At 37.5% G+C, this 14,443-nt stretch overlaps 1 pseudogene across 1 annotated transcript; it reads right to left on the bottom strand.

Moving 5' to 3' along the window:
* Positions 1 to 3,799: 3,799 nt before the first annotated feature.
* On the bottom strand, positions 3,800 to 14,005 carry LOC309667376 (small ribosomal subunit protein eS1 pseudogene; annotated as a pseudogene). The gene has a single exon. The product of its transcript is annotated as a small ribosomal subunit protein eS1 pseudogene (transcript).
* Positions 14,006 to 14,443: the final 438 nt, after the last annotated feature.

Raw genomic sequence — 14,443 nt, 5'->3', positions numbered from 1 at the left:
GAGTTATCTATGCTGATACATAGTAATTCTAACTATTACACAAGCTGTTTTTCTATTATAAACAATGTTGCAAAGAACATTTTTGTTTCTGTTTCCTTAAGGAAAGGTAGCATTTTCTCCAGGGAATATATCCTCAAGCGGAAGTATTGAGTCATAGTCGTGTGTTACCTAACTCAGGTTCTGCTGCTCGTCACTCAAGAATCCAATACTGAGGCACAAATGTTGGGTAAAAGGAAAGATAGCTTTATTGAGGGAGCCAGCAATCCTGGGGAGGAGGTTGACTCATGTCCCAAAGAACTGACTTCTCATTGCCAATCGGGAGCAAGAGTTTTTAAAGGGGTACACAGGTGGGAGGTGGGGGGGTACTACATGCAGAACAATACAGTTAGCTCTGAAAATCATCTTGAAATTTGTCACGTGGGGGCTTCCCTGGTGGCGCAGTAGTTAGAATCCGCCTGCCAACGCAGGGGCACGGGTTCGAGCCCTGGTCCGGGAAGATCCCACATGCCGCGGGATGTGGGACGCAACTAAGCCCGTGCGTCACAACTACTGAGCCTGTGCTCTAGAGCCTGTGAGTCACAACTACTGAGCCTGCGCACCTAGAGCCCGTGCTCTGCAACAAGAGAAGCCACTGCAATGAGAAGCCCGTGCATGGCAACGAAGAGTAGCCCCCTCTCGCCACAACTAGAGAGAAAGACCCTGCACAGCAACAAGGACTCAATGCAGCCAAAATAAATAAACAAATAAATAAATAAATAAATTTATTTTTTAAAAAAAGAAATTGGTCATGTGATGGTCTGATCAGCATCATTTTGACTGTTTTAAGTACAGTTAATCTTCAGTCCCACGGTTGGTTTGTTCCCATTTCCTTGAGGCCAGTTCTTGGAATTGCGTGAGATGGAACAGCTTGTGTCATGGCTACAGTCTGGTCATCATGTAGTTAACTTCTTCCACCTGGAGGGGGTTTCAGTATCTGTAAAACAGCTCAAAGGGTATGGTTCAGGATATTATTTATAGCCATCGAGGAGGAATTAAGGTCCTTGACTTAAATGACTAAACTATTATTATTTTGTTCTGTTTGACTGCTTTTCTTTGCTTCTGCATTCTCACTTCTCTGATTAAATTTATTCTTTGGCCAAAGTTTTTCTACAAACAAGAGACAGGCAGAGGACATGGCAGGGGCCTGGGGGGCTCTGTTCCAGGAAGGTCCCACAGGGTCCTGCTCCATTACATGTGTGCATCTTCAGCTTCACTAGATATTGACCAAATGCTCCTCAAAGTACCTGTTCCAGTTAACACTTCCATCAACAGTGTATCATAGTTCTCATTTCCTCACACCCTCACTTGTATCTTTAGACTTTTATATTTGGGATACAAAATACATTGGCTGACTAATAGAAATAAAAATACTCTCTTTAGCCTCAATATTCTGAAAGTTTACAATGCTCAGTTTAAGTGCTGGCTTTTGCGTTCATTTTGTGGACTGCACAACCTGCACAATGACAAACAACTCACCTCTTGTTGGAGCCACTGCAATGATCGTCTCTGATCCTTACGTTATTTTTTCCATGTGTTTTTACTCAAATTCCTGAGATTTCTCTTCAGCTTCCCCACCCCCCCACCCCCAGGTATTCCATAATATTTTTGTTAAGAAAATCTTCTTCTTATCTGATTGTGCCTTTTTCAAGGTAAACTTCCCTTGTGTTACAAATCTAGAATCTTAAAGGAGCTATTCATTAGAGAAAAACAAAATGTTCTCTTATGTTTCCTAAGTCATCTGTTTGCTCTCAGGTCAATTTTCCTGCTTGCTGTCTTGTTCTTCCTCATTCATTTCCATGATCTCTGGTCATCCTATTGAAGACTGGAGAATTGGAAACGCTTATGGGCAGTTCTGAATCTATGGGTGAGTTTGTCAACAGGCAGGTGTTGCTTTAGAAAGTATGGACAGGGCGGAACCCCCATATTCCAGAATGCCGAAGCAGCCCGGATTTTGCCCAGACACTTCATCTTAACTCTTCCAGATTGTGTCCACTTTACTTAATGTCTTCAGGGGAAAAAAGCCATACATTATTCCTCACATTGCTTTTTCTGCCTTTAGCATCATGCACTGTGCGTGGTACCCGCAAATTTTGAGTGTCTGCAAGGTGATGCACGGCAGATTGGCTCTCTTTCAGCAGCACCCCTCTGTACATTGTTTCTAGGTTATAGGTCACCTATGCTGCAATATTAGTTACTGTTTCATCTATTTTCCATCTTACCCAACAAGTTAAAATCCTTGTCCATCTTTCCTTCCCTTTGTTGTGATGATTTTATATTTTTCATTATTATAAGTTTTCATAGGGGTGCGAGAAGGAAAAGTAAAAAAAGCATGAGCTCAGTTCAGCCATTTGAACCAAAAATCTCAAAGTTAATTGGAATATTAAAAGGAACTTTGTACCCCAAACTAGTGAACTAGACTACATTATTTACACATAACTAAGGTAATATATTGGAACTTCCTAACTTATGATCCATCATGAAATGAGCACAAACAAATAGCATCTAAACTTTTTCTGATTTTACGTGGAGAAGAATATTAGAAAATGAAAGGAGAGTAGTGCCTTAAGGAGGGGAACTGCTCAGAAAATCAAGGTTGGAAAGAAGACAGATAAACTGTCAAACAACCTCGTTTAGATTTGGCCTCACTGATTTTCAATCCTATAATGATGCCACACCTAGGAAAAAACAGTTTTACATGATTTGGGAAGTTTCTTTTTTTAATATGGAAAATATTATAGAGGCTCTCCATTACTAGAGGATTTATTGATCACTGTTGGTTGTCTAATTTCCCATCATTCATAATCTATTTATTGATGACTTCTTACTGTATAGCAAGTACAACTGCTCTAGGTCCTGAAAAAAGCAAGACCAGCAAAAAACAAGAAAAAACCCTCACATTCTGGACCTGAAATTGTTTATAGTCTCTTGATGACATGGAGAAATAAATAGATACATTTACCTCAAGAGGCACCATGGGACCATGGAGGAGGAGCTCTTAAGTATATCTTGATACAAGGAAATAATTGTAGAAGCAGTGATGTTTCAACCTAGACTTAGAAGAGCAGAAGTCTGTTACATGTAAGCTGGGAAGGACATTCCAAACAGCAGTAGAGAAACACGAAATGCTCAGCGAGCATGGTACACTTGGAGACCTACAAGTGGTTTGGTATTTCCGGAGCATGAAGTGTAACAAGAGAAGAATTCTATTTGGCATCACATATAGCAAATGCAAAGTAGTGTGATACAGACCACTACTGTCACAAAAGTATTTATAAAGAAGATTGTTATCAAATGTGTAAAAATACTTTGAAACTACCACAGAAACTCTGGCATTTCCTTCTGAGCCAAACTCATGTTTCAGCTTCTTTAAAATCTCGTTAGAGTATCTCTTAGCTTCTTCTAAAAAATCATTTTGGTCAGATTTTTTTTTCCTCTAGAAATGGAGTTTTCTCCTTCCCTTAAGAAATATGTTGAAGCTAAAACTAACTTCTCATACACCCATCCTTTATCAGACAGTCATGGATGTGTTCCTATAAAACTCTATAAACAGCCATTTACTGTATCATTTCAATCAGATCGATGGCGTATAGAAGAGTTGAACAGAACACTTCATTTATTCTATTTCAAGTTGGAAAATAGGAGTTATTTGCGCCTTTCACACCTTAAAAAACCAAAGGTACCTTCTATATTCTCATCTTACACATGTGGATTCTGAAGAGTAACAAATTCACAAAGAGCCACCCCATAGCAAAGATTTCAAAATATAATGACATACTGGTACAATTCAGATTGAAGAAGACACTTTAGTATTAAACCAATGTCCCATCCACTAAACTTTTTTTAAAAAAAGAAAAGTGATAATGGAATTTAAGATGTTTGGCTCCAGTTTCAAAGGCCTCACCTTTTCATTTCACATTTCTGTCTTACTTAAATATTCATGGAGGATATTTTTTTATTCTTGAATTTGTTCCAACATCAGTGCTTAAATATAGAATCTCTGATGAGTAAGCATTTCACCACAGTTTACTCCTAAACAATCCCATATGCCCTTATTCATTTTTAACATTGAAGCTGGGTAATATATTTTTCTATTCCTTTCCTAACCAAATAAAAAGGAACATTTTAAGCTAGAAAGTGTTTGCTCTTCACAAATACTTCTATTAGGGACCAATGTTGCAAATCACATTTTTTGAAAAGGTTTGCCTAGGCAAAATTTTTACTAGATGATCCATTCATGTAGCAGGAATTGGTAAAGTATCCATTATCAGCATACTGTTAGGCATGGAGAAGCAAACAGAATAAATATAAATATAATCCCTATACGTCAAGAGCGCATTGTCTTACTGAGGAGAAAGACAGAGGAAACAGGTAACAATAAAAGGCTATCAATCATTCTATGACAAAAGAAAGCATGATATGTTAGTTTCCTATACTTTCCTATCAAAAGTATTATCTCCTGGAGGAAATTTCCAGACTCCTCCTCTAGAGAACTTATTGATTAGGTCTGGGGAAGAGCCAGGGAATCTGAATTTACAAGAGCCAGATGTTGATTATTATTAAGATAAAAACAAAAGCAAAGTAAGCTGGTGTGCCCAAGGAGTATTTCATTAAGAAGATAAGCACCCAACCAAAGCTAACAGGATGGAGAGGATTTAATTAGTTTTGAGAGGTGGAACAAGGTTGTGTGTGTGTGTGTGTATTTTAAGAAGAAGTGTGCTAAATGATGTGGTTGGCTGGTGCAAGAAAACTCATTTTAGAAGTAGCAAGCATTAAAAGTAAAAAAGGATTTTATTCAGGCCAAGAACATTTTTACTTTGTAGATAATGCAAGGGTATTTGAGCTGAGGAATGACATGATGCAGTCAGCTTTTTAGCAATATTAATGCAACAGAGGCATTTAGGATAAATGCATGGTGAAAGCCAGGAGACCTAGCCTACTCATTCATTCATGTAGCAAGTATATATTGAACAACCAAATTATGTGAAATGCCCTGTGCTAAGTGGGAAGAATGCACAGCCGTAAGCACAACGGCCAGAACTACAACACCAATTCAGTGAGTTCTCTATGTTTAATCTTTTTTGTTCACTAAAATTTCTTCTTGTAGCCCGACTTAATTTAGGACCATCCTAACAGCTTTCAGTTCTGTATGTATGCTAATTTGCCTAGCTATTTGGAGTGGCTGCATTTGCAATTAAAATGTTCTGTGTGGTTGTTAGAAAACTACTCTGTAAGTGAGATGAAAAACAATTTTGTTCCATCCAAAATATACTTAAAAGACTCTGAGAAAAAAAAAATTAAAGGCCTATTGATGGGTAGCCGGATCTTGAAATACAGAGAACAGTTAAGGAAACCGGCTTAATGTTATTGCACCTATCAGAACAGAGAGGAATAAATCAGTACACATAATAATGATTACTGAAAAAGATTTCAGTTTAGAAGTTTGGTTAATCACATTCTGACTGGAGGCCTTGTCTCTGGGATGCAGCTTGGTAAATGTCATATCTATCACTGCAGAACTTTTGAACTCTTAGTAAGAAGAGACACCATCAGATACCAAAGTATTATTTGTGTTATGAGTTACTGTGAGTATCGCACATTCCAACCTGTCAGAACTAGTAAATTTCTCCATTTTCTTTCAATCAACTTAAATCTCTTCCTGAAAACCTCATCCCACCAAATGATGGGAAATTTAATCTGAATTCTCTTCCCTGGTCAGTGTCAGAAGGTATTAAAGTCATGTACCTGAGGTCACAAACTGGTGCCCACAGACTGCCCTGAATTTAGCTCGTTGGTGTGTTCTATTGGCCTACAAAGTATATATATTATAAATAAATAAAATGTGTAACTACTAAAAAGTTTCTAAGTAGTCACCAGAATCAATACAGGAAGTATTGTTGTAAAATTTGTATTTGGGAAGATCTGGCAATATTTGGCAACAATTCTTGGCCACAGCTGCCTGGAGCTGGAAAGCCCCATCCCTCTTAGAAGGGGTATTTTCTCGTAATTGCCATAAACCCAATCTTCTTTATGAGTTTATGTACAACGCTTTAGTCATTTTGTTTTACCTCTTGGCCCCTACAGGCATTTGATTTTTGCCACGCTGGCCCAGTGAGTTTCTGGGAGGAAATGTAACCTGAGCTCATTAACCCAATAAGCCCACTATGTTTGTGTTTAAGGTGCTCTGAAAACAGGATCCCATTACATGAGAATCATTTTTGAAATCTTTATGTTGTTAAAACACTGAAGTCTGCATGAGAAATGCCAGGATTGTACTGGGTTTTCCAGTATCTATTTTACAGTTTAGGATTTTTAAATTTTTAATTAAATGGAAAGGGGGCACGTCAATGGTTTTTCAGCACCAAGACAATAAAAATCATGACATGGACCCTAATTTGGAATTCAAGAACTTTCCTCCCCCCGAGATTTTCAGCTATGTTGAATCAGAAATTATAGCCTCTACAGTTAAAATCACTTGGAGCACTTTGCCAGAGATCACAAATCAAATTATCACTGTAGCCAGTGAACTCTCATCTTCAGTGGTAAGGGTATAAAAATACCCAAGGGTTGGTGAGAGGAAGCTCCTAATTTTGTTCTTCGTTAATTGGGGTCAAAGCAGAATACATATGAAACACACAAAGCTATGCCAAATCCCTTTGATCTTAGCCTGTAGTCACTACCTTTCCTCGTATTTTAGTAAGATTTAAAGTTCTTTTTTGCTTCGTGCCCAGACAAAGCAGACCTCAGGGTGCAATAATGAGTGGTGAGAACTGAAACAAGTTAAAATATGCAAAAATAGAGATCTTAAGTTTATTATAAAACAAAACAAATATTAAAGATTACTCTCAAAATGAGATTAGCGGATATTAAAAGTACTTTTTTATTTTATTATTTTTATTATTTTATTATTAAATGTATATGAATTAATTTAAGATTATATTAGAACAAGAAGAAAAGGAGGAAGAGGCGGGTGAAGATTGAACAACTTACTCTAAAGCTGCTTGCCAAAAATAAAAAGGTTTCAAAAGATTTTGTCTCATTATTGACATTGACCATTACAGAAGTATTGATTAACGACTGCTTTTGAAAAAAATTAGTGATCAATGGTCAGAGACCTGAAAAAAGTATTATAGATGAATTTAAAAGAGCAAGTACCCTACATCAGCAAATTTTAAGTATCGTTGGAATATTTATAAAATGTTCTCTCTTAGGCCATAAAGAGACTCTCATGGTATAGGCCAACCTCCCAGTTCCGGAAGTGATAGCAAACAACTCAGGCTGCAAGCTCAGCTCTAAAGGAAAATGGAGCATTAAGACTAACAATATAATCAATATACAATTCTTTTCTTTTTGGCAGTGCCCCACGGCTTGCGGGATCTTAGTTCCCCCACCAAGGATCAAACCTGGCCCCCAGCAGTGAAAGCACTGAGTCCTAACCTCTGGGAATTCCTAAGGGAATTTCCAAGAAACAATTTCTTTTTTTTTTTTTTTTTATCACAAGTAAGATCTTTTATCTGTCACCATTAAAAGCCTGAATTTTAAACAGATCCTTGGACTGGTGGCTCATATCCATCAGCCTGTTCAACTTTAGCACCTGTCTCATCCCCAGTAGCTTTTCCAGAACTACTACCTTCACCATGTAGATCCATGAGTTTTCCCATTCAAACTTGCCATGGAAATTAGTCAGGCAGTTTTTTCCCCTGAACATCCTCAGTAATTAGCTTGAATTTTCTAAATGCACCTTCATCATTCTGCAGATCAGCAAGGCTCACTTCAAAAACATGACCTTGAGGCCATCAGATGCGATTTTGGTTCCTTGAGTTCTCATGACTAGTGTTTTCCCAATATTTCTTACATTGAACATAGCTGGTGCTTTCACATCATACCAATCTTTCTTAGAATATGGGTCAACCACTTTCTTCTTGGCTTCCTTTTGTCGCCTTTCATAAGGTGCTTGTTCTTGCCGACTGCCATGGTGCTACTCAGAGAGCCAAAAGGGCCCAAGAAACAATTTCTAATGCCTTAAAAGATTTTTAGCAATAACTGTTAGAATTACAGGGGGAGATTGATAAATTGATAAATGTAGCTGGAGATTTTAACAGACCCTTTCAGAAATTTAATGATAAAGCATACTAAAAGTAACTGAAAATATAGATTCTTTAAGTAACATGATTAATAAATTCACATAAATAGCTGTATAACCAACCAACAAACAAAAGTTCTTTTGGGGCACATGTGAAACTTGGACCAAAATTCCCCAGAAACACCTTCAGCATACTTTTGCCTACATCTCACTGACCAGACTGGTGTCTAATGGCCACTTCTAGTTGCACAAAGTTTATAAACAAGCACTGGGATTTACCAGCCTCTGTTGGAGAGGCAGGCAGGGGAGAAGGATGTTGGGAATGGAAACGGGCCAGCCAAACTTTGGTGTCTATCACATCTTGGTTACGTTACTGTTTTGCTCTAACTCAAGTGATCAAGAGCAACAGGAACTAAAAATTCACGTCCCAAGTTTTTACACTCAGAATTGCGAAGGCGTTGCCTGCCAGCATCCAATCCATCTAAGAGAAGTTTTATATCTGTCTCTTCCAAACTCCTTTGTAGTTGTCCTAACTTTTTACTCTCTGGAAGTTCTTAGGATATTTATATTTATTTATTTTCATGTGTTCTGAAATTGCATATGAATGTCTCTAGAAGTGGATCTTTTTAAAATTCATCCTACTCAACCCTACTCAGTGAGCCCCTTTAATCTGAAGACTTGAATCACTTTACAGTTCCAGAAGTTTTCTTCTGTGGTTTCTTTGACATATTTCATCCATTTTCTCTTCTTGTGACTCTAATTAGTTGCATATGTTGGCTCTCCTAGATTGTCTTTCACTCCTCTTTCTTGTTTTATAATTTTGAACTCTCTTGTTTTTAACTTCTATAACTATGGGCTTTCTACTCATAGCGTGTACATGGCCCAGCAGTGCTGGCTTCACCTGGGAGCTTGTTAGAAATATAGAACTTCAGGCCTCACCTCAAAACTACTGAACTAGACTCTTCACTAATAAGATCCCCAGCTGATTCTTATGCACATTAAACCTTGAAAGGTAATATGGGATATTTTTCAACTTTATCTTCTAGTTCTATTGAAATATTTTTATTGTCACATTTGTATTATTATTTTAGCCCTTTTTTATACTGTTACTTTTTCAAAGGATTTTATTTTATTTTATGTATAAAATATTTTCTTGAGGCTAATTATTTTATTTCAAGCCCTTTTTTGTTTCTTGAATTATCTGTTTCTTCTGGGATTATTTTTTTCTTGTGTATCTTGGTCTAGCTCTTTCACATTGTTTTCTTTCCCTGATACATCTGTTGAAACTTGTTAGTTCTTTTATATTTAAGAATAAAAGATGTGATGGATTATTTCATGTAGTTGGTGTGGGTTTCTCCTTTTACTGCCTCCTTATAAGCCTCTTTCCCTAGATGGGAAGTTGTTATATGTTGGAGGGACATTTAGTGCAGATGCAGTATTTCATCATTAGGGAATCAAACCCAGTACTCGCCTTGGAAAACATAGGCCTTCAAACTGTTTAATTGCCTTAGAAATCAGAACTTTTTCTACTCTGTGATGCAGCCTCTGGTGGGTGAGACAGGAAAGTTGGGATTAGATTAGCACAGCTCTTCCATATATTCAGCCCGACTCTGCATTCCTACTCTCTGATCTCCAGATTCTGGCTGGTCTCCTAACTACGCTGCTATCTCACTGAACTGCAGTTTGAGCTCCATCTCACCCATTAACACACTTCTGTCCCACTTTGTCTTCCAGATTTGTTTGAAATTTCTTATCTGCGGATAAATCCGCTCATTATCTTCCCTCTTCCAGTGTTTACATAAGTTTCTATAATTCCAGAGCATAATATTAGTGGAGTTTCAGAAGGAACACGAGACAAATATATGTGTTCAGTCCATTATCTTGAGCCAGAGACCTCTAAAACATTTTTATGATGCTGTATTTAAATCATAAGAGTGTGGTCTTTAACTGTAGGCTTAAAGCTATGATACCCAATATGGAGTTGTACTTAAAGATGATTTATGAAACGAATACTACAGCATTTAGAGGGAATGTCGAGCATTGCACGATGCTTTTGTAGACAAGATGACGTAACGTGGGTGGATTTGTACTCAATGAAGTAATCAGAAAAGACTGAAACAGTGCTGTTTGATGTCAAGCTGGGAAAGTGCTTTAAAACTGAAGAACAGACTCCTTAGTAATCAGACTTTTTTTTATAGCTATAGATATAATGACGTTGAGAGTATACTGCTTAAATCTTTAGATGAGGTAAAACTAGAAGGCTACTAGATTTGATAGAATCACAATCAAAAAGGTAGTAGGGGGCTTCCCTGGTGGCGCAGTGGTTAAGAATCTGCCTGCCAATGCAAGGGACATGGGTTTGAGCCCTGGCCTGGGAAGATCCCACATGCCGCGGAGCAACTAAGCCCGTGCGCTACAACTACTGAGCCTGAGCTCTAGAGCCCGCAAGCCACAGCTACTGAGCCCACGTGCCACAACTACTGAAGTCTGTGCACCTAGAGCCCGTGCTCCACAACGAGAAGCCACTGCAATGAGAAGCCCGCGCACCGCAACGAAGAGTAGCCCCCACTCACCACAACTAAATAAAGCTTGTGCACAGCAACGAAGACCCAACACATCCAAAAATAAATAAATAAATAAATAAATATATTTTTTTAAAAAAGGTAGTAGGTTGAAATGATGGGCTTAATCTAGGAGAATAAAGTTTAATATAGACAAATGTAATGGCTGGAACTTGGCCCACGAAACCAACCACACAGGAGTACAGCTTAAGAGCAACAAATGCGATGTGATATAGATACTAAAAATAGCAAATGGAATTTTAAGTTATCCAAATAAAAGTATAATAGAGGCCTTCATAGGTCAGATCCTCTCTGAGCTGGGCTGTCCTTGTTTGTAGTATTTGAATTGTAAAACAATACTCTGGAGCTGATCTGAAGACAAGGGTTTGGCTGGTAGAAGATCATATGAAGAATGACTAAAAGAAGTGGGAAAAAAGTATAGCTGTTTATGTCGAGTAAAAAACATGACAGTTTTTAAAAATGTTCTTTGAAAGATTATATTGTGGGAGAGGAATCAAATCTACATAGTGTGACTTTGGGTACAGGCCCGAGACAAGTGGGTGAAAGTACTATGGCAACATATTTAGGCTCAGTTTGAGATAGAACTCTATAGCAAACAGAGCTGAAGTCAATTGGATAATAAATTGGACTTCCCCATCACTGGCACCACAAAAGCAGAAACTGTATGACCCCTTGTCAAAAATCCACATAGGAGCTAAGCACTGGTGTATGCTTGCATTCTTTCCAACTCTGAGATTTTACGAAAAATGAGTGAAGGGGAAGGAAATATAGGTTTGATGCTTTATTGAGTTAGAAATGAAAAAAGTCAACTTAGCTATTTCTGGACAGTTAATCAGTACTTTACAAACCATGGCCTTGTTTTCAGCAAGGCCTAGGATTTGTCCTATAGCCTACCATTTTAATTCTCAGATCCCTTGCAAGGGAAGAAAGAAAATATAAAATGGTGATTAATCAGATTTGCTATTCTGGTGTATCAAAAATTGAAAAGGCTTAAGCATCCAATGGAACACTTAACTGTTATCCAAAACGTTCCCATTTTCTGTGAATTTTAATTATTCATTCCATGCCTGTATTTAATACCATAGATTATGGATAATTATTTGAATGCTACAAGGGTGAAATTTCTTTTATGATTGATGTTGAAGTTTAATAACAGAGTCTTTAACCATTGTTACATTCTTGGTTATATGATAACTTCTGGGGATAGAAAAATGTTCAGGTTCGTAAGAATACTAATAATTACGTTCTTTAATTAATTAAAATAATGAGGTGATCACTTCACAAATTTATAGTTTGAAGAATAATCTCTAAAAAGCTAGTTTTACAATAAATTTTACAAAGTAATTTTGATGTGCTAGTTTAAAAGACCCAAGAAAGGTCAGAGTCCCTTGTCCCCTCCTGCCCTCACTTCTCCCCTTATCCAGCAGAAATTCCACAATCACTGTTATTAACCTCAAACACTTCATCCTCAGTTTCCTCGCCCTTCTCTTGCCTTGTGATTCCTGCTTGGTTAAATCACATCCCTGAGTAAGTCCAGCTCTTGCCTCCTCCGAGCCTTTACCCACGTGGCTGACTGTGGCTAGAGAACCGTGCACAGCCATGTTGACAGTCCTCACTGTGAATTCACAGTCACTATTCTTGAATAGGCCCTTAGTGCTGCCTGCTATTAATACCACCGTCCCCTTCTCCTCTTAACACTGCCTTCCACATCCTCACTCTGTGCAACTTCTTATTTCACTAAGAAAACAGGAGACTGTCTACCCCAGCCTACCACCACATCTACCCACTGAACTGCATCTAGGTGGGACACTCTGCCTGGTCTCCCGTTACTATGGGTGAGCTATTTGTGCTCTTAGCCAAAGCCAATTCTTGAGGGCCTTTGAACTTGCCATTCCCTAGGTCTAGAACATGAACTGCCTCCCTCACTTCATTAAAGTCTATACTAAAATATTGGTGAGTCTCTCCTATTTAAAATAGCAACCTCCAGCCCCACCTTCCTGTCTCTTTCCCTGCTTTATTTAGCACTTATCATCAAAAAATATATCATATATTTAGCTTGCTTATTTTGATTATTGTCTATCTCTCCACAGAAGACTCAGTTTCAAAAAGATGTCAGTTCTTTCTAATTTATTCGTAAATTTAGTAGGATTCCAGTAAAAATATCTAAGGCTATGTATGAGAATAGGCGAATGGATTTTAGTTTCATATAGAAAAAGAAGCAAGAAATAAGATAGGAAATCTTTTAAACAGAAGAGCAATAAGATGGAACCAACCATACCATATAATAAAATATATCATAAAAGCCTAAAATATTAGAATAGTGTTATAGAGAAATATTAATAGACAAACCAATAGAGTAGAACAACATGTGGAAATTTAACATACAAGAAAGGTTGTATCACAAACCTTTGAGAAAAATATAAACTTTTCAATAAATGAGTTGGAAAAAATTCAGTAACCATTTGGGAAAAAATAAGAGTCAAATCCAGAGCAAAATGTAAATTTAATGAGAATCCCAGAAGATAATTTTGTTGGTTTTAGTACTATGTACTATGCTTCTAAATTCCAATAAGACATTAGATGAATTGGAATTGTCAAGAAATTTGGAAAAATAAGACAATTAAGAAAACTGATATTATCAGATATTAAAACAATATAAACCTATGGTAATAAAAAACTATGGACTTGACACATGAACAGACATATACATCTACATCCGTGCTCATGCCTTCCTAGAACATAATGGATTCTCTATACAAGTTTGTTGAAGATAGACTATAATCCTCAATTCGGTACGGTATTATCTTTAAATTATCTCCTGCCGTATAACTTAATTATTCATTATTCTATTGAAATTTGAGTTGTTTTCACTAATATAAATAATGTGTCAGGACTTCCCTGGTGGCGCAGTGGTTAAGAATCCGCCTGCCAATGCAGGGGACACAGATTCGAGTCCTGGTCCGAGAAGATCCCACATGCCATGGAGCAACTAAGCCCGTGCGCCACAACTACTGAGCCTGCCCTCTAGAGCCTGGGAGCCACAACTACTGAAGCCCACGTGCCTAGAGTCCGTGCTCCAAAACAAAGATGAGCCACTGCAATGAGAAGCCCACACACTGCATCGAAGAGTAGCCCCGCTCGCCACAACCAGAGAAAGGCCGCATGCAGCAACAAAGACCCAACGCAGCCAAAAATAAATTAATTAATTAATTAAAATTAAAAAAAAGAAATCAGTAAAGTTATTAAAGTAAATAATGTATCAATGAGCAAATTTAAAGATAATGCTTTATTGAGTTGAAGATTATATTTTATCTCCAACAAATGTGTATATGTATATGTACACTCACAACACATACATACATATAATTCAGTTTAAACAGTAAAGTATGTGTGTATACATACACACACACTAGGAAATGCAGATATTAACATGGATGAACATCGCAAGCATTATATAAATGAAAAATTGAAAGGTACATTATTCTACTTAGATGAAGTTCAAAACATTGCAAAACCAAAAATAAATTGTATAGGCATACATACATATAAAATAAATCTGTAGGAAAAAAAGCAAGGTCACAGTAAATATTCATTAATATGGTGGTTACTTGATGGGTGGAGGGGAAGTGTTTGGGATTTGGGATGGGCATAAACAGGAAGTGGGTACCAGAATAAGTAGCAGGCCTGAGATGCTATCCTTAGAAAGACCTGCTTGTAAGTTTAGACCTTGGCTAGTGTCTGG

This window comes from Balaenoptera physalus, assembly GCF_965194825.1.
Source record: "Balaenoptera physalus genome assembly, chromosome: 9".
In the NCBI taxonomy this organism is placed as follows: Eukaryota; Metazoa; Chordata; class Mammalia; order Artiodactyla; family Balaenopteridae; genus Balaenoptera; species Balaenoptera physalus.
This window is presented reverse-complemented; position numbering and strand designations above follow the sequence as displayed.